The sequence below is a fragment of the Aythya ferina genome (genome assembly GCF_964211825.1).
Source record: "Aythya ferina genome assembly, chromosome: 6".
Classification (NCBI taxonomy): Eukaryota; Metazoa; Chordata; class Aves; order Anseriformes; family Anatidae; genus Aythya; species Aythya ferina.
Genome location: NC_140303.1, coordinates 23,065,455 through 23,092,269, shown reverse-complemented (window position 1 = coordinate 23,092,269; position 26,815 = coordinate 23,065,455). Strand labels below are relative to the sequence as shown.

The window sequence follows — 26,815 nt, the reverse complement described above, 5'->3', positions numbered from 1 at the left end:
ATTTTAGGGAACAAAGTCACAACTTGCTAGCCTGTTGCAAAGAACTCTCTCAGCATCTACTGTTACCTGATCCATTAAAAGTTGTGGGACTCCAGCAATGTAATACATAGGGTGTGTATATATATATGTGGGGCTGAGAATGTGAGCAGCAAAAGGATACTGTCAGTCACAAAGTTCTGTCTCACATCTCACCATCCTTTTTGCATCTAAAATTGTTTGCTGAGGGTGAACAGACTTGTCATCATGCCTAATCTTCAAGAGGTACAAGTTAACTCATATAGTGCTATCTGATGAAGAAAGAGGTGAAAATACAAAATGTGTCATCAACATATTGACTTTAAAAAGCAGACTTTCGATATTTTCTTCTTTCCCTTGACACCCCCAGCACCCTAATTACCTGATAATAAAGGGAAATGACCAAATTACAATGCTGACAGAATATAGAAGGGCACAGGGGAATTGTTTAATATTCTCCAGTGAAAAAGTGGCAGTCTCTACCTCTGCTAGCACCTATTACTATCTAAACAGAACTTTAAAAGATTGAGTTTAATTAGTACAGTTAAGAAAATCAGTGTGAGCTCTTAACTTCAGCTTCTTTAAAGGGAAAAAATCATGAGCTAACAACATGAGCATAATTTCTATAAATACCAAGGCGTAATAAATAACATATCTGTTTTAACAGGTGCTATGAAGCTTCAAATTACTGCACCAGCTCACATTCTAGTCTTTAACACAATCTTTCCTCACAAAATGGAGATGTGTGAGAATAAAATAAAATGTTAATTTGTTAGAATTAAAAAGTCTTTTGAAATTGTTTTCTTGAAAAATATGTTATGAATATACAAACATGGTATGTCTTTAAAGCAAACATCATTATTATTATTACTTATGTTGAAGTTACACAAGGAAGTCACAGACACATTGATTTGCCACCATAAAAATACAAATCATAAACTTCATTCTTTCATATCACTGCTTCAGGTATAGGCCTCACTTGCTGTTCTGAGTAATACCAGAGACCCAATCCTGCTTTTATGTAGACTGACACAATGTTTTGTAAACAGTGATCTCATTATTATGTTGTATGTTTTTTGGCATCTTTGTTTTTCTATTGAAAATTATTTCCAAATTAATACTATGATACTTTTGTATATTATATGATAATTTTGATGTGAATGTGTGTCTGTGGAAACACTACTGAAAAAGAAATATATATATATATATATATATATCAATCAAGATGAGCTTTAATAGATATTTTTCTTTTACCTTTAATAACTGGCTGCTATAATTACTACTGATAACAATGAATAAGGCAATAGATAAATGGAGATTAACATGAAGAAATATAATAATTCTTGTAATGATCTATCCAAATTTCCCTATCAAAAAGCATATATTAAGGTAGACAGTGATGTTACAAACAAAATGTGAACAGTATCATTGGTGTGGACCTCTGGTTAATTAACAGTTTGTGAGCCCATTCTCTGTACATACAGACACACAACCTGTATTCCATAGAAAAAAAAAAAAAAAAGGCATAGAAAAATTTCCTTTATACATCTTTTCAAACAATTAGCCAATAAGGGAATTTCTTCAATAACATATAAATATTGAAAATGGCATTAACAAACCACATAGATTTTATTCCTGGATCATCAGAATCCGAGGTGATCAGAATCTTATGAGATCTGCTATTCCTAAGCCTGGATATCACCACATTTTTCTTCTTCTTAGGTAACAAGGTCATTTCTATAAAATGCCAGGAATTAATATAATACACCTTGATTATAAGAAGATCTGATTTTGCAAGTAAGACTACTGCATCAGAACATCATATTAAGAGTAAGAGGCCACATATCAGATTTAACTAGGTTAAAATGAAAAAATCACACCATCATCACAATCAGTCAGTACAAAATGGCTTTGAATTCCCCATTTCATCTTTGGCTCTGCCTTAACAGCAAACCAGAGAGTACAATCTGATTCCGAAATGTGGAGATCATATTGATAACATTTATTATGGGTATGATTAAATGTTTTGCCAGCTTACCTGATTGAAAGAGAATGACAAATCAATGCAAAGCCCAGCATCCAAAAAAAAATATGATAATATATATCTCCTTCTGAAATTGTCCAGATTTCCGTCCACAAAGCTTTACTAATTAATTATAATTTCTGTATTCTCAGTGGAAAAGAAAACACAGAGACCTTTCCAGAATCCTCTCTGATTCTGCCTCCGCTTCCTGTTCTCAGTCTCACTCTATGGTACCCAACATATATCAGAAAACAGCTTATTAGGAAGAGGGGGGTGAAGGGTGGGGGAATGGAGGGAGAGAAGAACTGGAAGAAAAAAAAGCAGCACCTAACATAGCAGCTCCACCTACTGGTAAAGATAACGAATACGTACAAAGCATCAGTTTATAAAGCATCTTTATCCCTGTTTATCCTGACCTATACTTGAAACACCTCCTGTGTAGTAAGTTCCTCGAGGCAAGAAGCAAAACAGACCAACAAAGCCACACTGATCATTGAACAGACGTTTTAAAGACTTTTTCTTAAAAAATTAATAATTAAATTTAAAACCAGTTGTTTGTACACATTTAACAGAGCCTTTAGCTGTAAATCTGTTGTTTCTTATAAAAATCCATGAAAAGAGAGGACTGTATAAGTAAGACATCACAGACACTGTTACCCTAACTGGTGCTGAACTTGATGATTATCTTGATACTGCCCTATTCATCTTTGACATCATTTTTCTTTTTTATGTGTGTAAAATATGTAAAATCTCGAAGTCTTTCCCTTATATGGGATTCCTGGGAGTGCGCAGATTTATATTTGCTTTTCTAGGACTCCTTTGGCCATCCTGGAAAGAATTATTAGGGGAGTGGCTCCAACATCTCCTGGTCCATGGGCAACAGTGTTGAGTGAATATTGTGCTTCAGGCAACATTGTCCTTTGTCCTATATGTCAATTTGAAGAATATTGTGTCTGTGGAAAGCAACATGCAGAAACACTAAGCAGTGTCAGGAAGTGTGTGCAATATGTAAACTAACAGCCTTGGGTTAGAGAATTAGCTAATTTAATATCAAGCTACCAGCTTTGTTCACTCATGTGGGATTTAACAAACAAATGCTATTCCACAAAACAAGGAAAGAGAGCATAAGAGACAATTATTACTTTGCTATCTGTATTACTGTAGCCCCTGTATTTTCTTCAGCTGTGGACAGAGGTGACTCAGTTCTCTGTCCCAGTGGTCACATACATGTTTGGAAAAGGGTGACCCAAGGGCAGCCAGCATGATGGCTGCTACAGAAGCACAACTGCACAAAGCAGCAGTTCCAGTAAAAACTGCCTGCAACTATTACCATTTATCTGTAATATTATCAATATATTCCTATGTCAATTAGCATATTTAAACCACAGTCCTTAAGCATTTGTCTCAATTTGTGAATAGACCTGTCAATTACTGTTAAACTTTGTGTGTTCTTGACATATAAATTCCTAATTCCTGAATGGCTTACAAAAGCCATTCACAGAAATACATGTTCAGAGAGTAATCCCAAAACAGAAAAAGAATACTTTCAGTATAATAAGTGAAAGAAATGTGCCTCTAGTTTGCAAATGCAGGTGCACTACTTTCCTGGTCTACTTTTGTAAAACTGAGGCACAAGGGACCACTCCTGATCACACCACTCAGGCAAATCCTGTCTGTTTCAAATGTTCTGTGAACATATACCACAGTTTTATTAAATATATATATATATATTAAAAATAGCTCTTCCTTTAATATTTACATTTTTAAACTTTTAGAAATTATGAAGGAATGTTTTTTTTAACAACAACTAAAAGTCCATTATCTCTAAAATATGGGTTTTGCTCTCATAGAATTATGCTAGTTTAGCAAACCCATGAATGTGCAGAAGTTGGTGTCTTGATTTTAAACTTGTTAGGAATATTGCTTTCTGACAGTATTGTGTTTTCAAAGGCAAACTTGTCCTTCAATGGGACTTTACTTTCCTTATATGCTGCATTTCTTGTATTTACTATTTTCAACTTAAAAAAAAATAAATGTCGTGGTCTTTACACATCTTTAGAAAGTCATCTATGATCTGCATCATACTCCAGATGCAATCATCTGGTAACATCATAGTTAAGAGCGGATTGTACATATTGAATCTTTCTCTCCTGGAAAAGTTAAGAAATTTTAACATACATAATAAACTATTTAAACCTTATAAAAAGTAGCAAACAGACCTTAATTCTGGCAGCAACAGAAAAAGATGTATTAAAAGTAGTTTTGATCCTGGTCTGGTTCAGATATTTGATTTCTCTGGTAAGTTTAATAACAGCATATCCTTAGAATAACTAATATTGGTGTCCTAGTTTTCCAAAAGATGGTTAGACTAGCATTGTATTACCGAAGAGCCCACAGTCCTGTTTTTTTTGTTTGTTTGTTTGTTTGTTTGGGTGTGTGTGTGTGTGTGTGGTAGTGCCCTTATACTGATAGCAATCTTCTGTGATTGTTATGTACATGTATATATATTCGTCTATGTATAGTATGTATATGACTATGTATAATGTATTCTGTACCAAGATAACCTCTTAGGTGTAGATCTGCTCTTAGAGACATGCTGTGTCACTGCCTTAAAAAAAATAAATAAAAAAAAATCAGTGATCAATCCTCATCACTAAAAGAAAATTCAAAAAAGAAAATCACAGAATCACAGAATTGTCTAGATTGGAAGAGACCTCAAGATCATCAAGTCCAACCTCTGACCTAACACTAACCAGTCCTCCACTAAACAATATCACTGAGTTCAACATCCAAACGTCTTTTAAAGAACTCCAGGGATGGTGACTCCACCACTTCCCTGGGCAGCCCATTCCAATGCCTCACAACCCTCTCAGTAAAGAAGTTCTTCCTAACATCCAACCTAAAACTCCCCTGGCGCAACTTTAGCCCATTCCCCCTCATCCTGTCACCAGGCACGTGGGAGAACAGACCAACCCCCACCTCGCTACAGCCTCCCTTGAGAGAGCGATATAGAGAGCGATAAGGTCGCCCCTGAGCCTCCTTTTCTCCAGGCTGAACAATCCCAGCTCCCGCAGCCACTCCTCGTAGGACTTGTTCTCCAGACCCCTCACCAGCTTCGTCGCCCTTCTCTGGACTCACTCAAACACCTCGATGTCCTTCTCGTAGCGAGGGGCCCAAAGCTGAACACAGTACTTGAGGTGCGGCCTCACCAGAGCCGAGTACAGGGAGATGATCACTTCCCTAGACCTGCTAGCCACACTGCTTCTTATGCAAGCCAGGATACCATTCGCCTACTTGGAACACTGTTGGCTCATATTCAGCCGACTATCCACCATCACTCCCAGGTCCTTCTCTGCCTGGCAGCTCTCCAACCACTCATTTCCTAGCCTGTAGCTCTGCTTGGGGTTATTGCGCCCCAGGTGCAGGACCCGGTACTTGGCCTTGTTGAACTTCATGCAGTTGAACTCAGCCCATCGGTGCAGCCTATCCAGATCTTCCTGCAGAGCCTTCCTACCCTCGAGCAGATCGACACACGCACCTAACCTGGTGTCATCTGCGAACTTACTGAGGGTGCACTTGATCCCCTCATCCAGATCATCGATAAAGATAATAAAGAGGACCAGCTCCAGTACCGAGCCCTGGGGAACACCACTAGTGACCGGCCTCCAGCTGGACTTGACTCCATTCACCACAACTGTTTGGGCCCAGCTATCCAGCCAGTTTTTAACCCAAAAAAGCACATGCCAGTCCAAGCCACGAGCAGCCAGTTTCTTGAGGAGAATGCTGTGGGAGACGGTGTCAAAATCCTTGCTGAAGTCAAGGTAGACCACATCCACAGCCTTTCCCTCATCCACCAAGCGCGTCACTTTGTCATAGAAGGAGATCAGGTTCGTCAAGCAGAACCTGTGTTTCATAAACCCATGCTGACTGGGCCTGATCACCTGGTTGCCCTGTACGTGCTGCATGATGATACTCAAGATAATCTGCTCCATGAGTTTCCCTGGCACTGAGGTCAAACTGACAGGCCTATAGTTTCCTGGGTCTGCCCTCCGGCCCTTCTTGTAGATGTGCGTCACATCTGCTAGCCGACAGCCGACACGGACCTCCCCCAATAGCCAGGACTGCTGAATAATGATGGTAAGCAGCTTGGCCAGCTGCTCCACCACCAGTTCTCTCAGTATCCTTGGGTGAATCCCATCTGGCCCCATCGACTTGTGTACATCCAAGTGCCGTAGCAGGTCACCAACCACTTCTTCATGGATAGTGAGGGCCACATTCTGCTCCCCATCCCCTTCCACCAGCTCAGGGTACTGGGTATCCAGAGAGCAACTGGTTTTGCCACTAAAGACTGAGGCAAAGAAGGCATTAAGCACCTCCGCCTTTTCCTCATCTTTCGTAACTAAGTTCCTCCCCACATCCAGTAAAGGCTGGAGATTCTCCTTAGTCCTCTGTTTTGCATTACTGTATTTTTAAAAACATTTTTGTTCTCTTTGACAGCAGTAGCCAGATTGAGCTCCAGATGAGCTTTGGCCTTTCTAATTTTGTCCCTGCACTGCCTCACAACATCCTTATAGTCCTCCCGAGTGGCTCGCCCTCTTTTCCAAAGGTTGTAAACCCTCTTTTTCAAGCTAAGCTCAAGCCACAATTCTCTGTTCAGCCACGCTGGTCTTCTTCCCCGCTGGCTCATCTTTGGGCACGTGGGGACAGACTGTTCCTGTGCCATTAAGATTTCCTTCTTGAAGAGCGCCCAGCCTTCCTGGACTTCTCTGCCCTTCAGAACCACCTCCCAAGGGACTCTACCAACCAGTGTCCTGAACAGTTCAAAGTCAGCCCTCCGGAAGTCCAATACAGCGGTTTTACTGGTCCCCTTTCTGGCTTCTCCAAGAATGGAGAACTCCACCATTTCATGGTCATTCTGCCCAAGACAGTTTCAAACCACCACATCTCCCACCAGTCCTTCTCTGTTTGTGAAGAGAAGGTCTAGCAGGGCATCTCCCCTGGTAGGTTCACTAACCAGCTGTGTCAGGAAGCTATCTTCCACGCTCTCCAGAAACCTCTTAGACTGCTTTCTCTGGGCTGTGTTGTGCTTCCAGGATATATCTGGGAAGTTGAAGTCCCCCACAAGAACAAGCACTGACGATTTCGCAACTTTTGTCAGCTGCCTGTAGAACTCCTCATCAGTCTCCTCATCCTGGTTCGGCGGTCTATAACAGACCCCCACCAGGATGCCTCCCTTGTTGGCCTTGCCACTGATCCTAACCCACAGGGACTCAACCTTATCATTCCCAGCCTCAAGTTCTGCGACATCAAAACTCCCTCTGATATAGAGAGCCACCCCTTCCTTGCTGCCTGTTCCTTCTGAAGAGCCTATAGCCAGACATTGCAGCACTCCAGTCATGAGAGTGGTCCCACTACGTTTCCGTGATGGCAACCAAGTCATAGCCTGCCTGCTGCATGATGGCTTCCAGCTCTTCCTGTTTGTTACCCATGCTGTGTGCATTAGTGTAGATGCACTTCAGTTGGGTCATTGCCTTCTCTCCTAGCCTTGCCATTGTTCCCCCTGGCACAGCTCTAACAAGCCTTGTTTCAGCCCGGTCCCCCTTCTCACCTAGTTTAAAGCCCTCTCAATGAGTCCTGCCAGCTCCTGGCCCAGGATCCGTTTTCCCCTTAGAGATAGGGACCCATCTGCGGCCATCAGGCCGGGTGCTGAGTAAAGCGCCCCATTGTCAAAAAAAAACAAAATTTCTGTGTTGGCACCAGCCTCTGAGCCACGTGTTTATCAGGTGGGCTTTCCGTGTCCTCTCTGTACCTCTCCCTGCCACCGTAGGGATGGACGAAAACACCACCTGTACTCCTGCTCCATCCACTAACCGTCCCAGTCCCCTAAAGTCCCGTTTGATGGTCTTCAGGCTTCTCTCTTCAATGTCATCACTGCCAGCCTGGACTATTAAAAGAGGATAATAGTCAGAGGGGCAAACCAGGTTGGGAAGCTTTCTGGCAACATACCTGACCCTGGCCCCAGGGAGGCAGCAAACTTCCCTACAGGTAGGGTCAGGCCGACAAATAGGTCCCTCTGTTCCCCTGAGAAGGGAGTTGCCCACAACAATCACCCTTCTTTCTGTCCTGGTGGAGGCAGTCCTGAGGTGTGGAGTTGACTTCCTCGCCCTAGGCATCCTCCTGGGTAGACTTTGTACCTCTTCCTCAGCTACCGGTCTCTCAAGCTCCAGGGCCTCAAACCTGTTGTGTAAGGGCACCTGGGAAGGTGGGGCCGGTGGGGGGTGGCATTGCCTGCGATGTTGATCAGGGACCTGTCTCCATTCCTCCTCAGCTCCTGGGTCCCCTGTCTCTGCCCGACAGCAACAGCGCAGGGGGTCCACCCCCATTTGGGGTGTCTCACCCCGGTGCCTGTCCTTCAGGCCACACAGGGAGTCTTTCCACAAGTCTATCTCCCACTCACACTCCCTGATATCCCTCAACCTCTCGACCTCCTCCTTTGAGTTCTGCCACGAGGTGGACCAGGTCATCCACCTGCTTGCACCTCACGCACACAATCTCTTTGTCCCCCGCAGGTGGTAGCAACAGGCTCAGGCACTCCCTGCACCCGGAGACCTGAACTGCTGCAGTTTTCAGCAGGCAGTCAGTCTGGGTGTGTACAGACTTCCTGGAGAGCGCACTGTGCCTGGTGTACACCATTGCAGCTGAGCTAGCGGTAGACCGCCATTAGAGGAGGTGTTTGTATAGGCGGGGGGGAGCGCTCTGCCCTTCCTGCTCGCCCTGCCTGTGCAAACTGCCGCGCCAACTGCGGTGCCACACCCTAACTGCCGCACCACGCCTTGTTTGCCCGTCCTGGTCGCTCGTGCTCCCCAGGGGCAGCTTTCAAACGGCCGGGGAGGGGGTGCTGCTGGCTCCACCTACACCTCCTTCTCGCCTCATTCACCTCCCTCGTGAGGGCTGCCAGGTCCTGGCGGCTCCCTCGAGTGGGCTCGGTGCTGGAAAAATTAGCGCTGCCTGTCCGATCCCCTGCTCTGCTGCAGAACGTGTCTGCCCCAGAGCCGATCGCCTCGGCAAGTGGCGATTTATTTATGGAAATGATGACGCCTCACGAAGTCATGATAAGTATTTTTTTGTGAATATGGCTTGTGTATAGCCATACATAATATATTCTTATTGACCCAATGTAGTGGACTGCTTGTATATTGCCTGATTCAAATTCATTGAAACTGATCTGTCTTTGACTTACTGAAACAGGATTTAAACCATGTTCTGAGGAATTCCATAACACTTTTTTTAATTAGTGGAACAGTGGAACAACAGGGCAGAAATAAATAATTATGACATATGCATAAATATACATTTATAGTATAAGTACATCAAACTATCTATTTGGAGCACCACCATGAACAAGAACAAACAAACAAATAAAACACGAATTTTTAAACACGAAAATTTCATTTTTAAAAATGCTCTTCCACTGTAAATAAGTGCATACATGCCACGCTTACTACATATATAGAATGTACGCGTACTCTGCATACCAAATCTTCCTCTTCCACCTTTCCTTTTCTTCACTAGATCCCACTCAACAGTAGAACAGTCTAAACTAGACTGCCAGATCTGAAAATGAAAAGTTGTCATTTGAAAGACAACAACAAATAGACTACTTTGACAAAACTAATTTATAACAGTGCCAGCCTGGCACTTGTTTCAGTTTAAATTATTAGTACAATGTTAATGAATCATCACTGAAAGTTCATTTCAGAAATTACATTAAAAATATAACTCGAAAAGCTATGACATTTTAAATAATTCGTTTGTTTGGGAATCCTGCCCCAGGTGCAGTTATACTCTCAGTAATGAGTGAATAAATTCGAAGCTCTTCAGTCACTTTTAACTAAACAGCTGAAATAGAAATGGTGAAATAACTTAGCTGCAAAGAGAAAAATAACTTTGAAGTATTAAACATGAATTAAACAGCCCCTGTGACCCCTCATGAGATCTCATACCTTGGCCAAGCACTGTATATAGATCACATGTAACTTCTCAGCAATGCAATCATCGTTTTAACATTAAATACTTTGTCTTATTAATACTATTATTTTTGGACAATAGTTTTCATTTGTAATTCTCAGGCACTTTTATGAACACTATACATCTCACACACTACTCGTAATTTGTCAAATTAAAATGTTCTAAAAGACTAAAAGACATAATGTATCTGCTTTATCTATTCCTCTGACTACTCACCTGTGTTTGAAAGTGAACTAAATTGCAGTATATGGCCAACTGTGATCCATCTGAATTTAAGATAAACACTTAAAACACATTAAACACACTTTTCTACCTTCAGTCTCTTTTTTCTTTTTCTTTCTTTCTTTTTTTTTTTTTTTCCCCCTCAGGAGTGGAGAGTCAAAGAGACTGATTTTAGTGAATTTTGTATCAGATTTACTAATGAAAATTTCCATGCCATGGACCTGAGATTAGCATTAAAGCCAATAATCTGAACTTTATTTGTGATTCTATGTATTTATTTGACTCCTGCTGAAGGTGGTAAGTACAATTTAGGGAAGGTAATACACTTAGCTGCAGTGGAAGAATTTGGTCTAATATTTAAGGATGGTACTGATAGACTTACAAAGGAAATTCTACTATTTCTTTTTATTTAAGACCATGTAGATTGCATATTTGGAATTTAAAAACTGTGAAAGAAAATTCAAAATGTGGCGATCCAGTTGAATACTGTAAAACATATCTCCAGATCTTGGGGTAAAGAGGAAGTGGAAGATATACTCTATATCCTCTCTGTATCACCAGTAATAACATTTCATAGTGGCTGTATAGAATCACTTATCAATATGGAATCATAGAACGGTTTGTGTTGGAAAGGACTTTGAAAATCATCTAGTTTCTTAACTCCCATGCCATGAAAGGACTTCATTTAAGGACTTCACAGTAACATAAGCCTTCAACTAGTCGAATATTTTAACAGGCCACAGAGTGTACAACTTGAAAAATAATTTGCTTTAAGATATTCATAATAATGTCATAGTAAAGGTATGTGATCAGCAATCTGCACTATTAATGGTTATAGCTTTTAATAATAATACAAAATTATATCAACATTAACATTACTATATAACAGTTAGAGCCCTCCTGTTCTTGTAGAAAGAATAATACAAAGCCATACCCAAATGGCCTCAATCAATGCAGTCCCAATAATTCTTTTGTTTTTGTAAAAAAATAAAATAAATTAAAAATAAGTCTCAAAGAATAAACTTAGCCTAGAATAACCACCACAACCACCTTCCAGAAGTGCCTAAGTGCTTCCAAAATACTGACCTCTTGTCCTCTTGTTATATCTTTTCCTGTCATTCAGATGAACTATGATCATAATAACAAAATTATTGTTAGATAAACACAATGTACACAACAATTACAGCTATATTATCTTGGCAAAGCACAGGAGAGTCAAAGAAGGTAATAAATTCATAAATAAAAATAAAATATTTTTATGTATTTATTAATATTTAATATTTATTATTATTATTATTAATATTTAATATTATTAATATTTATATAATACACCTGTAGGACTTACAGGCCTTCAGCTCAGAAAGATTCTGAAAAACATCTGCTATTTATGTGAGTAATGTTTTTATGTAAGAAGGAGAACAGGGAGAAGGCGCTTACTTGGATAATAAGGTTTCAGTATCTAACGCTTGCAAACTTCTTGTATAACTTCCAGAAAATAAAGTATGTTTGTATCTCACTTCCTCATCTATGGAATGGGGTTAATAATTCTTGGCTTTAGATGAGGCTATAGGATAAATTAATTTTGTTAGCCTGCCATGATATAGAGAACAAGACTGAAGAAGTATTTTAATATTCTGTGTATTGTCCAAAGAGACCAGCCAGGCCTGGGAAATCATTATTTTAGGCACTATATATTCACAGGATAGCTCCTGTTCATAAGAATTTCATTCATATATATATATATATATATATAAAATACATATGACAAGAAAAATAATAATATTTTTTTTAAAAAAGACAAAATGCAAGCAAATTATTTCAAAGTGAACAAATACAATTTCAGACAGACAGATTTTAAGAGATGGACAAATGAATTAAATGATACCTCAGCAACAAGTGCAGTAGTGCTCTCAGAGCTAGTAACAAAATCTAATAATGCTCTCCCAGGACACCTATAAACAGAGAGATTGCATTCATCTGTTTTCATTCCATTTATTGCTACTGAGTCATGTGGTTTAATTGGTCAGATGAAAGGTAATCATCACTTGGAGAGAGGGGAGGTTATGTTAAGTAAACCTCAAGTTATGATTTATTTATTTGCTAGTCTTTCAAAGCTGGAATGCCTAGAAGAATTATACTGTTTAATAACATTTGCTTGCCAAGTTGATTTTACATTAGAAAGATTCTTTGCATCTTACAGTATGCCTAGTAGTTATCTGTACTGAAAATAGTACCTTTATAATTAAACCATTAAAACATATTACACTGAGAGAGATGGTAAAAAATTGCCAACAATTGACTCTGATAAGTTAAAGAAAAATAAGTTTACCTTGATCTGTGTTCAGCCAAGAATGATAAAGATACAGAACATACAAACTATTTGGTACACTGAATTGTGAAGTAAACACAAACTAATGCCCTGATGGTTATGACTGTAGGCATGCTAATGTCTTGAAGCAAAGATGGAATTGATACATACTTTTGAATACTGCTGTACACACTCTGTTTCAAATCTGTCTTCACAATTGGTCATTAAACATGACTTGAGTGTTTGCCACAGGCAGACTAGAAGTGACTGGCTTTACATTTTGAAAATATTATGAATCTAATTTAAAATAATCCATTTTTCAGAAGTAATTGTCAAGACTAAATAGATTTCATTGCAAAGAAAATATTCAGAAATCTTTTAAATTCCGAAGTTAGTCTTAATTTCTTCTTAGGTGGAGGTAAAATGGCACCCTGCATATACCTCAGATGCAATTATTTTATATGTGAAAGAAATGTAGTAAAATTAAATAACACTGTTATTTAGTAATCACCGGGGTAATTTCTGTTAAAGTAACTCTGGAACAGTGAAAAAAAATCTGCTTCATACCTAGAATCATCCTAAATTTCAGGTTCACTTCAATGAATCATTGGCAATGATGATTCTCAAACTTTAAAGTCAAGAATGGTAGACTTTATGATTAATCAGAACTAAATAACAAAGGCAAATAACTTTTGATCAAGGTTAATTTATGTCTTTTGAGAAGATGATACATCAAGAAACCATGAACCTGCTCACTCTGCAGACCTGTCTTGTGCCTTAGAAGCTTACGAAATAGGTCTAGAGTTTCAGAGTTTAAGAGATGTATGAATAAAAATTACAAAAAAAAAAAAAAAAAAAAAAAAAAAAAAAAAAAAAAGTAAGTATTCTAAAATAGCTATTTGAGGCATCTAAAGACCAGGCATAGGCGTCTGTTGGCCTGAACATCTACTGGCATTGGTCTGTAGGCTTAACATCCTATGTGCTATGGAAACTGGAGTTTGACTTTTGCTCCATCTCTTCTGGGTAAATGTTTTTGCATGATCTAATAGATTTTTTATTATTATTACTTTTTAATGCAGATGACTGTTAAGCTCTAAGAGGGAAAGAGAAATTTCTGGTAGAAACTAGCTCTATCAGCATGGTTGAATAAGCAGAAAGATTCTTCTAGCTATCCTAGTTTTAAGACGCTTAAATAAAAATGTCAGAAAATGAGACTTGTTCAATAGATATTTGTTTTAATTCCTATATAATTACCACTAATATGATAAGTTAAACCATTAGTAAACCATACTTGTATGTGTTCTTGGAGAGCGCTCATAGATTTAGAATCAGTTCTGAGAGTTACTGTAATTTGTTGATTCTCAGAGTGCTTTCTGAATTTTTCATAGAAAAACTGTTTATTTTCGCACACACTTGTAACTAGGCAAGTTTATGCCACTGACAACTGCAGTTGTTACACACAAGTGTAAGCTTTAAAAATTTCTGTGAATTTCAGAAATTACTTTTTAATTGTCTTTGATGTATTGTCATATTTTATTGTGGTATATGTGAGATATTTTTATATCTCATTTTCATTGTGCTCTTCACAGACAATACAAAAAAGCAAAACCAGCTTTGTTGATGAGCTTTACCATTAAGATGCAAATGTGATATATCTACAGATTAAAAAAAGTAAAAGTGGGATAGCCTTTAGAAGGCTAATAATTGCATAATAACAATAATAAAGAATAAAAGTTTCAATGAGTCTCCTAGAGAGAAAGTAGTGCTTATAATTGTTCTGAAACGCATGTTTCTTCCCAGAAATCCTTTTACTAAATGGTTACTCTACAGCTATATATATTATATATATATATTGTAAGTAATATTGTAAGTAATAAAGATTCATGCAATCTCCAAACATCTCTCCTTTATATAATTAAAAAAAAAAATTTAGATTTTAATAACTCAAATTATGTGTTCTTTTTTTTTTTTAAATCATAAAAACTCTTGTCTAGTTTATGACATTTGATTAATATTTTAAATTAATACTTGAAAGTAGGCTTTAGAACATCAACTTGACCAATTTAGGCCCATAGTAGGCCTATATTTATTCATGGTGCATTTCCATATTTATAGAAAGTTGTCAAAGTATATTCAAAAGTATTTAACATTGCATACTTTTGGGGCTCTGGACCTTCTGATGTGCTGTCTTCCTTAAACGAAAAGCTGCAGTTCAGCACCATGGACAACACTCATGCCTCCGCTCATTTAAATACAACTATAAAAGTAAAAACTATCAGTACTTTTCAGCGAAATCCCAGATTTTTTTTAAGCATATTGTTTTTATATGAAATAGCACTTTAAGGCAAATTGCTTTAACACAAGGTCAAAAGAGAGTGTATTTTTTTGTGACAAACTCCCAGTCCATTCTCACGCAATAGGTGTTTTGACATATTATTATCTTTACATGAACTATTTTAGTACTTTGGATTCTGTGATGGCCCACAGTCCTGTTGTAGAGATTGAACAAACATAGGAATAGATCTCTTTCCTGTAGAACTGACACTCCAAGGGTTTTTGATGACTCCAAGGGTTTTCTGATGAATGCTCTATGCTGATACAAGTTGCTACTGAAAGGGACGGTCTCTCCAGCAGCCTCCCTTTGTCGATGTTAACAACTTTTGTGATAAGAATGGAAAACATGGAATGTTTAATTAGACTCCATGATATAACTTATGTAAGTCTTCTTGCAGTCTTTTCTCCCCCCAGATTTCATGTTTTGATGAGATAAAATTTTCCTCCAAAGCTGAGAACGGTTGAGCCAGCTCTGCATGCTGGTAGCCATTTGATGAGCAGGTGAAAATGATGGAAAACTTTGAAGGCAATATTGAGAAAATAGGATAATACAATAATTTTATTTGACAGTTTTTTATTTGTATTGCTACAAGAGCAGATACATTCATCTATATAGCACCCCATCATACAGTACCCTTTAGTAATAGCATATCCAACATTGCTGTCATGGGGAACATGGCTAGAAACAACTGGGGTGGGGCAGACAATTTACACACTGGATTTTTGTAACTGATAGTATCCAGAGTACTACAGAGCTGTGAAATAGAGAAGAGAGCCTTACACCAAAATTGATAAGACAGATTGACATAATAACTTTTATTGAGCAATAATGTATTATTCCTGGCCAAATACAAGCATCCATTCATTTTGTACTACATAAAAAAAAATTTCTTCCCTGGCTTTCAGTAAAGATATAAATGTAGTGGAGGGCTGTTAGCGTTAGGTTGGAGGTTGGACTCGATGACCTTGAGGTCTCTTCCAACCTAGAAAATTCTGTGATTCTGTGATTCTGTGTAATTTCTATTTTGAAAAATCAATAAACAAGGAGAAGTAAAAAGCAAGGAGACTCACTTGCTATTACTTTGCAGAGGTTCTGATTGAAGAATTACTTTTTCTCATGCATTAACACAAAGTAAAATAAAGATACCTGGCAGAATCTTGAGTTCTCTGGAACTAGTTGTATACAGATGTATCCAAGTACATACTCCAGTAACATAATAAAAATAAAAATAATAAAAAAATAAAAATAAAAATAAAAAAGCAGCCCCGTCTAAATATCAAACTATTAAAAAATACGCAAGAATTAATTAGTTTTAACCTAGTTACTTTATTTTCCAGCTGTATAATTAAGGGCTAATATGTGCTTTAAAACTAAAATACACTTGTTTTTGATAGGGTGTTAAAAATCCAGCTGAGCTCATTTCCTTGCCAGTAGGTGGAGCCAGCACGTAACATGCTGCCTCATTTTTTCCTCCCTCTCGTCTCCCCCTCCCCTTTTTTTTCCCCACAACCAATTTTCTGATCGATGCTGGGATTCATAGAGTGAATCTCAGAACAGGAAGCAAGAGAAGAGACTACAGAATACTGCAGAGGCTCCTTTGTTGTTTTGATGGGGAGGTCCTTTCTTCATTTCTTTCCTTTTTCATTTCAGTGAAATTAAGAGTTTACAAGCTTCTTTGCCAAGAAACCTGAACCTGCAGTATAAGGAACCTTATCATCTACAAGCGTATGGATATTTCTTATGCCATGATTTGTAATTCTCTTTTTATCAGGTAAGACAACATGATATTTGATTAAAATGCCTAGGCAATAAATTCCAGTCATTTTGTACCAAGAGTCTTCTCTTGTGGTGCCACACCTAGTTTTCGATTAATATTAATCCAGCAAGAGGAGAGGCAAAAATAGACATCTTTTCAACTGCCTGTATTTTTTCATAGTACTTAATTAGGTTTTATTACACCAAAAAAAAAAAAAAAAATGTTCTTTGGAGTTCTCTCGTCCTACATTTTATTAAGATTGTATATTTATAATTACAATTACTTCTGAATTTTTATTTTTCATCCTAACTGTGGTAATTTATTGTTGTTTTGATGTGATTACCTACAAGTGTTTTCATTTTCTACTGGAGGTTATATTCATGCTGTATCCAGGATACAAATTGGAGTGGTATTCTAAAGCATATTAATATATCCCTGGGATTGCCCGGTTTTAAAATTACCCTCCCTGTTTTAATGCGGAAATTTACTGTTGCTTCTTTATACCATCTTCAGGCAGTGGCTTTCTTTACTTTCTAAATTCAACATTTTGATTTTGTGAGGCATAAGAGATTTACGGGATTCTCCCCTCCCTTGTCTCCCAGAACAGCCTCTCCTGGATGGAAGACAGAATGGAGGATTTGTCTGTAAATAAACATGGTTTTGCAGTGCTGCAAATATCGTATGAGACATATATGTGTTTTGTGAAATGCTTTCTATATAGGAATGAAGTGTTAACTGCAAAAACTTCAGTCCATATTGCATGAGAAATATTTTTCTTCCATTATTTTTTAGATGCATAATACACACTGGGAGAGACAGCAGAATGACTCAGGAGGTGGGAAGCTTATGCAGTACCCCCTTACTTTTCTTTCAAGCCTTGTGGGTTTTTTCTTTTTTTCTTTTCTGAAATTCACTTATTTGCAGTAATCGTTTATTTAGACAAGAAAAAAACAACATAGAAATGCATTAATCTACATAGTCGCAGATCAAAAAAGGGCTTGCTAGACCATATGTGAGAAAAACAGAATGTGTGATTAAATAAATTGCATTTTGCTTTCTATTATTTGGAGGTAAGTAGGAAATTTTCACTTATCTGTGTAAAGATAAATGTATTTTAGCGATTGGTGAAGCAACGGAAATTTGACTGTTGGGATCTTAATGTTAGATGCTGCCTTGGCTTTAGATGATCCTTTAGGTATACGTGGAATATTAAAAGGTTCACGAATTCTTCCAATCTATGCATGTTGCCTGCTTAGTTACATTTTTGTGAGCAATGTTTACATTATGTATAGATGGGTATGGCTCAGCCATTGTATTGGCTGTAGATATCTTCATTAGATGGTAAATGATCATCCATTCCTGAAAAGGTCTGGAGAAAAGATGAATAATCACACCCAAATGATCTGCAATTTCCTCCAGCAACAAATGCATTAAAAAAATAATGCTCTCTTATGTCTATAGGCCCCAATTCAGCAACAAACAGGTATGTCAATGGGATGACTCACATTCTTAATATTAGGCAAGTGGATAAGTACCTGGATCTGTTCTGTTGATTTTTTTTTTTTATTATTATTATTATACTAATGTTCAGGGATTGAATTACTTTCTTTATGACAGAAATTATGCAGAGTTCATAAATTCAGTTAGTAGGCCAAACTAGCATATAGCTTCAAAGATAAGCTCTAGGTTTACATATAAAATTAAAAATATAGTGAGTTGTTACAAGCCTTGGAAGAAAATATTGAAGCTAAATTCTTACAGATTATGAACACTATGAACATCAGTCTTTGGCAAACACAAACCCAGAGATGGACATATCATGGCAAAGCACGATTCAGTTATCTTTCAGTAGTGATGCCTCAAGTTAGGTGTTTAAATGAGGAGTTCAAGAGAAAGCTGACCCTGAGAAAAAGTTGGCCTTCTCTACCCTCTGTAGGGAATTTAAATAACAAGACAGCTTAGTGTTTTTTTTTCTTTCATTCAAATTCCTGTAATCGTGCTGTTCTCTGCACCACGTAACAGCAGATCTCTTCAGCACAGCAGACCCATGCTGCAGCCACAGCAAAAGCCCAGCAGCAGTGACGCTGCCAGTTCTGCTTGCTCGATTCTTTCATTACAGGCCTTGATTAGTGGATCTGACAGGTCGCTTACCTGCTGCTCTGCTCCACCCCTGAGGAGCCCCTCAGCTCCCCTCCTAAAGGGACAGGGATGACATGGAATCCAGTATAGCTTGAATCATGCTAGACACCGATGATTGCAACCATAACACCTTCTTACGCATGCAGCTCTCAGCTGAAGCCTGAAAATCACTAGCAAGATTGTGTTACCTCCATTGTTTTAAGGCCAGCCACACACTTGCACCAACTTCTCCAGAGGACTTAGCCTCCTTCCTGGCATTTGCAGTGGCAGACCCAGTTCCTGTGTTCCCATGACATGGGGGCAGCCTTCCATCCACCAGAGCCCACCCATCCCACTCCCTCTGCTCACAGGCCCAGCTTACTAAGAAGGTATCAGGGAGCCTGCATGCCTCCTTTCTAGAGGCTTCCTGAAGCAACTCGAAAGAATCTGTTTCTTGTACCTCCTCTACTCTCACTGACACCTTCCAGCCCGAGAAACGCTGGCTTAAAAAACATTTCTGTCAATGGTCGCCTTAATCTCCTGTTCTTCTGTTGTCTTGCAAAGACAATAATGTATCTGATCTCAAAAAGGTGTTAATGTAGGGGAGGCAAGTGGTGCTGAGAATCACTAAATACCATAAAGATAATAATCAGAACAAAAGCTAAGGAGGAAGTTCATAATTTTGTAATAAGTGCATTTTTAGGAAGATATGCAGTAAAGGTTTGGGAACAAAATACTGAAAGAGGATGATTTAAAGAAACATTATATAACTATATTCATATTATTCAGTTCAAATTCCTATTGTTTCCCAGCTCACAACTTTACCTCTTTTATTTCTGCTCCTGAACCTATTATTGTACCTTTTTCCCCTCTCCTATTTAAGTTAGGCTGCTTCCTCTTCCTGCTCTTTACTGGTGTGGTCCCAGCAGAAGGCCTTTGCTCAGCTCATATTTTCAGCATTTGATGTCTCAGCAGCGATGAGATTACCAATTGCACTGAAGGGACTCCTAATGCTAGGCAAAAACACAGTCAACACACAGAAGCTCTATAAGTATTTATTTCAAGCAGCTAAGAAGCTTTTTCAGAGCGTGTCTAGAAATTATTTTAGAGAAGTTCTGAATGGCCAGATTTCAATAGATTTGAACAGTAGCAACAAAATGCAAACTTTTATACTCCCTGAACAACTGACTTGACAAAATTCAAAGCAAAGAGACTAGCAGAAATTCTCAGTAAAATAGCTCAAAAATATTTCAGGCTGCAGTATTACCAAACATACTTACAAATGATAATGAAAATACTTTTTAATCTTCCTATTTAAAACAAAAAAAGAAATGGAAAAACACCATAGATTCATTGTTCTTGACTTGTAGATCAGTAAAACTATCAAACTTTCCAACAAATAAGCTAAAAAAAATGTACTTTTTCTATTTAATGGTGCAGGTTTTGTTTTTTGTTTTAAGCATTCGAGTTGAAATAAACAAGAAAGATCATGAGGTAACATATCTGCATTGTAAAACTTAGCTTTTCTAACTTCATTGAAAGAAAATTTTCACCATTTATAGTATCATTAAGGAAAGAGATTAGACTGAGGCCTTACAGCATAAACATATTCAATCTGAACAATTAAGGTTTGGCAAAACTGAAGGCATTGGAAAGACATTCTCATGCTTGAAAAAAATACTAAGCAAATAGGCCTCTGTCAGCTCAGTTCATAGTGTGTGTCTGTATCTATACGTATGTACGTGTGTGTGTATATATATATATATATATATAAAGCTTAAAAAAATTCACCAATAACATTTTTGTAAGCCTCTCTATATGAAGTCTAGTAATTGTCTGTATATGAAGTTTTCTCAGGTTTTGTGTAATTGCTATCACAGTTGCTTCGTAATTCTTAGCTCAGCTTCCCTTAAACAAGGGCAGAATCTGATTTTGGCCAGATAAATTGTTCTTTTGACCTGCTAATGCTGGCAAATTCTCCTTCGTCTCTTTGGAGATCCACACAGCTCCTTCCCATTATCTAGTGAAAATGCAGACTTTCCCTACCAAGAAACAGGATAATGTTCAATAATAAAATGATTGCTCCTTGTAGCGTACAGCTACTTTACTTGAACAAACTGATGACATATCACATTAGCAGACACACATTTTAGGGTGATGGATGTATGGCTTTCGTATGTACAGCAAGGTCTACCATGGACCCTGTCATATGATGGGAGATGCTTACTTTTTATGCCATATGGTGCTGCTTGTCTGGTCTTAAATGGAGTTGTAAGGAACAGCACTTGAATATATTTAGAAGATGTCAAATAGCCCATTCCAGCCAAAATAAAATAAAATAAAATTGGATATCCTTCAACCCTGCAGTAAAAATTATGACTACAGTAAGTTTAGACATACATGAGCCAGTTCTCAGTTTAATCCTTTGGTTTCAAGTGCAGTACATGTGCTTTATGGAACTGTACGAACATGCTTGATTGTTTTGATTACTTATTTGCCCTCCTAGATTATCATATCGTAGCTTTCATTCTGCTGGTGATGAGTTAACTAAATTAAAGCTACAATATTTCCATATTGTACTGTTGTCATTCCTTAGACATCAATGCAAATTTTGCTTTAAATTATCAGCAGGCTTTTAGAGAGCAGCAGAAGCTTCACGTCTAAATGGATGTTACTAATATGTACTTTTTTTCTATCCCATCCTCACAGTTTCTCACTCTTCTCAGTGTAAATGCAAAATCCTTTGCAGACTTTGACCCCAATGTGGTTTTGTTTGATGATAAATCTAAATGACTCATTCTGAAATGAGTCAAGTTCTCTAAAGCAATACAATGTGTTCTAGATTTACTCATTTGTCTTGGTAGGATCACAGATATATTAGGAGCCAGATTCCATGTATGTATACAAAATGGCACCAGACACATGCACATGCAGACAAACTTGACGATCTTTGATCTTGAGAAGAACAGTGGCCAGAGTTTAATACATTATGAACTGCATATAGATAGAACAAAGTCAGAAGTGTGAACAGTGCTTTCCATAGACACTGTGATCTGAATTTTCTCTTGGAAAATGAGTTCCATAAACAGGTGCCAACAAAAAGAAGGTTGAAAAAGCACCTAAATATCTAAACACGCTTTGTGCTTACAGGGAAAATTATGGCAAATTTCCCTACAACCACAACTAATATGTAAAGAGAATTCTACCCAGGATATTTATAATTTGGACTGTCTCTAATGAAATGAAAATTGTTTAGGAGGACTGTATACTCATTTGATGCTAAATACTTGTAGCTAGTTCAAAACAGTGGAAGATCCTACTTCCCAGGCCCCAAGGAAAGCTTTGTAAGATCAGTTTTCCTCACTGGATCTCTCTGGAGAGGTTGTTCTAACAAGGACTGTGGCACACAAGGTCATATTATAAGAGCATAACAGGTGTATCTGTAGAGTATGTGAGCTCCGTATGTTTTCTATTTACTGAGTGTCAATAATGAAACTATGGAAACTAAAAGATAAGTACTGGTACAGGCAGAATGAAAAAGTCTTCCATCTGTAGTTGTGTTAACCTGAAAGCAGACATGGGACAAACACTGCATGATTGTTTCCAGATCGATTGTTTCCAATCTGTGCCTGCACAGACATCCTACTGGCAAATGCCTTCACACAGGTTAGACTTTGTGGTGCAGGTGCAGGTTTTCATTTTGTAGAATGGCCAGTACCACAGAAGTGCTGATGGTAGACAGCCTCCTTGGTACCAAAATACTACTACTGAAAAATCTTTCTAATGAAGCAATGAGAACATTCTTTGAAAATATTGGGATGCAGGATGAGCTGCCAACTTACTATGATTTGGTTTGTGAAATTTCTAATAGTAACAAAATGAAAAGCACACAGTTTTACTGTCAGTAGCAATGGCAAGATGGAAACCTTAAAGTTATTGGGGAAATCAATTTGATTAGGAAGCAATAGACTCTAAGTGTTACTGGTCCACAAGTACGAGAGTCACTTTTCCATAGAATAACATTTTCTATCTTGCAACCAGTTTGCTTTTTTATTTTTGTAGGATAAACATATGCAACAGTCACAGAACATTTTCAAGAATTACTGTTTTAAATTTTGTTTTTACAACACTGGATTGTTTAATAGAGTTAACATTAAAAGCTTGTGGAGTTCTTTTACAACACTTGTGACGGTAAAAAGATATTTGTACTTTTTCCAGCTTTAGTGTTTACAAGTTGAATGATCATTGATGTGAAGCAAAGCTTTGGCCTTCTAAGCCAAGCTGAAGGCAGGTTAGCCTTCACACAGAGGGGATGTTACTCCACTCCACGCTCACCTTCAGTGAAAAAAAAAAAAAAAAAGTAAGCCTAAGGGCATGAAAATAATGATCTCTAATATTATATAGGACACTTAGGTGCTATTACTCATGCTGGTATCTGGCTCTGTAGAATGGCAGAGGCTGGGAACCCAGAAGCATTCTCCACTGCTGGGAAAGGAATTATATTGCTTTTCTCGGTATTGACCTTGCTTCCAAATTAGTTAAAGGATTCACACATTCTCAGAATAATCTGTCCTTAGTGAGAAGATGATGGGTATGATGCAGAAATTGAGTGAGCTGATATAAATATTGTGAAGATGGGTGAACAGCTCTGAAACTGTGATAAGGAAATGAAATATCCCCTGGGAATCTGAGGACAAGAGGAGAAAAGAAATCAAATGTTTGGGGGAAAGATAATGTAAAAAAAAAAAAAAAATCAGGAAGGGAAATTCAGTACATATGAGGAAAAACAACAATCTACTATAAAGCAAACATTGAAATGTGTATTCATTTTCCTGTACGGAGGTGGGCAGTGCATGTGCATGGCTCCAGTGGGAAGATCTCTTGGCAGTGGTACACCTCCAGGCAGCAGGTGATACTGTGAGGAAGGAGCACATGTGAGAACTCTTTGGGGAACTGTTGTATTGCCTGTAATCAGAACCAGTTTTGCTGGCTTAAATATAGTAGAAAAGGAAGAAGTCTCCCGAGGAGATTTTCAACATCTGCTCCCTGGCTTTATTCAAATGTACCAACAAATACAAAGTGGATAAGAAAAATTTACAGATAAAAAATGATTCTGGATTAAACTGTCTAAACTCCAATGAAATGAACAAATCTCAGTTCCAGGTTACCCAGCTACAATGGGCAGTTGTATTGTAGTCAACAAGTTTTGTAGATTATCCTGTGCAGTCCTTCTTTTTCTCATGAAGAGAGACTTACATAACTTCTTAAAAATTATAAAGGGGAGTCTTCCCTTCCTTCCCCTCCCCTCCCCTTTTAGATACCTTGAAACTGAATCTGCTTTTTCATAAACAGTGACCAGAACTTTACAGATGTTGAATCCCTACTTTTCTTTCTTTTTTTTTTTTTTTTTTCTCCTCCATGAGTTTTCCCCCTCATGAAAAAGCTCGGGAGCAAAAATACATTAGTTTGGGGCAGATACACATTGTAACTGTTCATCTTTCAATTCCTGGCACATTCTTATACTTAAAAGCAGAAGTGGCACAGAAATTTGTTTAACTTCACTACCCCAAGACATTGTTATCTAAGTTTGTAGGGTTTTTTGTTTTGTTTGTTTTGTTTTTTACATAGCACATTAAAACCTGCCAAATTCTCCAGTGAATATGAAATGTAAAAGTAGCTTAGCACGCAATCTGAAGCAATATTAAAACATGTGTCTTTGTATTATTTCAGATATTAATCAGAAGTTTGGAATCCAGATTTGAGATAAGGTGTGCATTTTATTGCAATACTTTGCTATCAGATAACTTACAGAGGGATTCTTGTGAATTTATCATTCTAAAAAGTTATGTTGCAGCAGAGGCTGACGTTAAATCAGGGGACTGCTATAAACCATCCTATGCAGAATGTCAGCATAAACACCCATAATGATCTCTGATCCCACATTTATGAAGCTGTGTAGCTCCCTCAGGCCCTTCAAGTTTCTTGATGGCACAGTGATATCACCTTTCTGATCTTACTTCACTGCACATGTATGCCATATGCACTTTGTCCCCCAGGATAGCTTTATCCATAAAAATGTTTTTATAGTGTTCATAATATTCTCAATTAATGTCTTGATATGACAGTTAGCTTATCATGACAATATAAAAGGCAAGCAGAAACTAGTCCTGGCAAGCTGTTTCAGTTTTTTTTAATGGCATTTCTATTTAATTGTGGGCCAATTAACCACTCAGTTTCCTTTCAGATAAAAAAAAAAAAAATCCTCTAAATTTAATAGAGAGTTGTTTAATGCTTCCTAATGTTGTATATCTGACTGAGCTTTTCATTACACAGAGAAACAAACATGCTGGTCAGCTCACCAGGGAGCAGTGGTGATGCCTGCTCTCTTCCTTTGCATGGGAGGCAGAGGGGAATGAATCTATAGCCCCAAGTTTTTCTACTGGTTCCTGTATCCCGGTCTGGGAAATGCTAATATAACCACCCAGCTGTGTTCTGCACAAGCCACCAGCCATATTATTCATCATGGGATCTGATTTCATGCTGTTTGGTGTCTTTTTTCATTTTAGGTTGCCAAACTTTGAATGTACATCCACCATTACACGCCTCATGCTGGTGACATCTTCATTTAAAATACATACTTACTCAGCTGTAGAGAAGTTTTGGACAGCTGGCAGAGCTGTGATAAATCTAACTCTTACAATTATTGTAATTAGTTTAAATGCTAAGTGCTACAACAGGAATACTCAGTTCTCACCCTGCCTTTGTTATAGTGCATCAGTAGGCAAATCGAGTATGTTTTTGTATGTCATTCTGTCTCCCAAATCAGAAGTGGTTCTGTTTCTGAAAATGTAAAGTGGGAATAATGTTAAAAGGTGCAGAACAAGTGGCTGATATTTAATTAAGAGGTGTGGAAGTACAAGGTTCAATCTAAATACTCCATATTTAAAAAATCTAATTAAAAGAACATTAATAAGTGGCAAAGTCAAGCTGTGGGACATTGAATAAAGGCTGTCTTTACATTGAGGAAATTAGACATACAATTTGTAGTCACCTATGAAAAGTGCTTTGAGTGAACTGCCTGCCATTGTATCGCAGTACTGAGTAGAATTCATCTCTTTCCCTTTACAGTCAGCAGAGAAACAGGGACTTCCAGGGCACTACTTCCCTTATTTTAAGGTCTGTCTAAAACAGGTCACCAGAATTGCCTTTTAAAGAACCCATTCTTCTCCAGTGACTATGAAAGCAGTTCAGATTGTCTCAGATTTAGATGTCTGTAGACAGAGACATCTGAAGGGAGGGGAGCTGTCCTACTCGTCGTCACAGAGGCAGGGGCAATAGGCAGTTCTCCAGGGCAACAAGCAGACCTTAGGCAAAGGACTGTACTTTTTGCCCATGTGGTCATCCTCTTTTCCCTTCCCACAATGCATTTTTCACAATCCATCAAGGAAGTGATGGATTCATCTTCAAAAATAATCTCACTGCTTTTAAGAGCTTGTCTGTTGGATACTGCATAAAATAAGATATATAAACTATTTAATTGAATGTTGCCTTATAGTATCTACTGACAAATACACCAAAAGTAAGGCAAATCTCCATTGTAGCATATCCTAACATTTCAGTCCTTCTTCCTCCAAAAAGTCTTTTATCAGAGTTTTTATGTATAATTTTAGGGATGGCCTATCAATACCCATAAGAACAATTTGCAGTTACTCAATGTATGTTTACATATACTTTACAGGGCTCTAAGCTTTTTATCTTTATTGTTCTCTGTAAATTCACTTTCTTATTTCATTGTCCATTCTTCCAATTAATCTTAGGCCAGTTATCTCATCTCTTTATTCCCTCTCTTGCCTGTTCAGTGCAAGCTTTATTTGTTTTGTCCTGCCTCAGCTTGGCCCATGATAGTGGCTCTCACCTCCCGTTCCTCCTTTTCCTTCACTTATTCCCAGCCTGCTCTTCTGTGAGCTCAGACTCAGAAAATCAACATGATTTTCTTGGTCATAATAATCT

General features: G+C 37.9%; 2 protein-coding genes across 5 annotated transcripts in view; one reads left to right on the top strand and one right to left on the bottom strand.

The window, feature by feature from the left end:
• LOC311438628 (sodium channel protein type 2 subunit alpha-like) overlaps window positions 1–2,278 on the bottom strand; it is a 71,589-nt gene extending 69,311 nt beyond the window's left edge. For both annotated transcript variants that reach the window (XM_084523219.1, XM_084523218.1), the window contains exon 1: window positions 2,054–2,278. The gene's annotated coding sequence lies outside the window, so the exon portion shown is untranslated. The remainder of the gene's footprint in view (window positions 1–2,053) is intronic.
• A 14,102-nt stretch (window positions 2,279–16,380) lies between these two features.
• SCN2A (sodium voltage-gated channel alpha subunit 2) overlaps window positions 16,381–26,815 on the top strand; it is a 78,401-nt gene continuing 67,966 nt past the window's right edge. For all 3 annotated transcript variants that reach the window (XM_084524039.1, XM_084524040.1, XM_084524038.1), the window contains exon 1: window positions 16,381–16,702. The gene's annotated coding sequence lies outside the window, so the exon portion shown is untranslated. The remainder of the gene's footprint in view (window positions 16,703–26,815) is intronic.